The sequence below is a fragment of the Carlito syrichta genome, unplaced genomic scaffold (assembly GCF_000164805.1).
Source record: "Carlito syrichta isolate Samal-C Ts95f unplaced genomic scaffold, Tarsius_syrichta-2.0.1 Scaffold222297, whole genome shotgun sequence".
Taxonomy (NCBI): domain Eukaryota; kingdom Metazoa; phylum Chordata; class Mammalia; order Primates; family Tarsiidae; genus Carlito; species Carlito syrichta.
In genome coordinates, this window is record NW_007166393.1 from 24,118 (window position 1) to 26,385 (window position 2,268).

The following is a 2,268-nucleotide window of genomic DNA, read 5'->3' on the forward strand; positions in this document are numbered from 1 at the left end:
ACTTAAAAGTGTGTTAATTTTCACATCCTTTGTGAATTTCTCAAACTTATTTCTGTTCGTAATTTCTAATTTTACCACATTGTGATTAAAAAATACTTTACATGATTTCAGTCCTTTTACAATTATTGAGGCTTGTCTTATAGTTTAGCATATGGTCTATCCTGAAGAATGTTTCTTGTACACTTGAGAAGAATGTATATTCTGTTGTCATTGTGGGGAATGTTCTACAGATGTCTATTAGACCGAGATGATTTTAGTCAATATATTAATCTTAATCCATCTTAGCCCCCTGTTTTTTTCTATTTCTTTTTTTTTAGTCTCATTCTGTCACCGAGGTTGGAGGGCAGTGGCACACTCCTGGCCACTGCAGCCTCAACCTGTTGGGCTCAGATGATCCTTCCACCTCAGTCTTCCTAGGAGTTGCAACTACAGGCACATGCCACCACGCTCGGCTAATTTTTTGATTTATTGTAGAGATGGAGTCTCACCAAGTTGCCCAGTCTGGTCTCGAACCTGTCTGCTCAGACAATCCTCTCACCTCGGCCTCCCAAACTATTGTGATTATAGGCATGAGCCACTGTACCCAGCCTAGCCCCCTGGTTTCTAACAGACTTCACCTCTCATTGACTTCCTCCACATTCTGGAAATTATTATAATCTATGACTGGAGTCAGAAAACCACAGTCTTTGAGAAAAATTCATGCCACCACTTGTTTTGAAAATAAAACAATACTGGAACATGGTCATGCCCACTTACTTTAGTTTATGACTGTCTTCAGGTTTCAAAGGTAGAGTTGAGAAGTTGTAATAAAAACCATAGGTCCTGCAAAGCTGAAAATATTTCCTATCTGGCCCTTTACAGAAAAGGCTTGCTAATCTAGGCCCTGATCTAGAACACATATACAGCTCCTCTACGCAGATACTTTGCTCCTTTCCTTCAAACTCCCTTACTTCCTTACTCCAAAAACAACTACTTTTCTACCTCATAGAAACCTTCAATATCCCTTCACCTGTGATCTCTTCTTTTCTTTCTCTATGGAACCTTCATGAGGAATCCCTTTAAATACTCTGGTCAGATTCTCAATATCTTCATATTTAGGTTCGCCTGTTATAGCAACGGTACAAAACTTCATGTCTGGCTCTTTCCAACCACCCTTCTTCTTCCTTTCTACAGAGAAATAACACAGCCAGGTATATTGATACAAATATACATTTACAGTACTCAACCTTGGCAGGTTACTCGCTACTTCTAGGAAACTGTTACTGTCCCTAATGGGTAACTTTCTCCACTTCCACAACTGATATCCCAAACACCCATGACCCTCCTCAAATGCTAATCCTATTCTTCCCCAAATTTCTTAGAAGATGGCCTTGTCTTTGTTAGGGTTCAGATCATCCTACTACAAAGTATAGAACTTTGGAGGCCACACAGCCTTATGTCTTCACCTCTAATCCTCCAGGCTCTGAAAAAGAGGTACCCAACATCATCCCTGGACCAGAGCTCTTACTTCATTTTTCTTGCCATCACCAGGACCAAGACCATGTGTCATTAGTTACTTTATTCTCTTTATGCTTTTAAACCATTCCCAGAACATACTCCATAATTTATGTGCAGACTAAGGCCTCTGCTTTACTAAAAAGCATGAATGACTGTCCTTTCTGTACTGTATACTGCCCCTCCATACTGATTCACTCAATGAAAGGTGGCCATGTATTAAAAAGTGTTCAGGTTCCATCCATCCCAGGGAGTGGGCCACCATGTGGAAACAGAAACTGTGCTCAACTGGACCAAGCCCTCATCTGGACTCAGAGCTTTCCATCTTGTGGAGGCAAGACAAAATGTCCTACTACTCTCTCATCCTTGACCTGGATTTTTTTTCCCTCATCATATAGAGTATTTCATGGCAAAATTCTCCCAAATGTAACATCCCTAACTTGACATTTAGAAGATAGCACAAAACTTTAAATGTCCTGGGGAATTTGCTAATTGACCTTTTACAGAAAGCATATATCATCACTGTGGCTTTAACAACGGCATTTTAAAAAGGAACAACTTCCAGAAGTGGCTAACTATTTTTCACTCAAGATCTGCTCTTTAAGCCTCTCTTGAACATGACCTGATGAATTTATGTAGGGCTTTCTAAATACATAAAAATTGAGAATTTAAATACATTGGCACAAAATCAATGCTCATAAGAATATTCTAAGCATGAAACTTTTCAAGGGATAAAAAGCAGACATTAAATCTATTTCCCCCTTTTACAGTGTG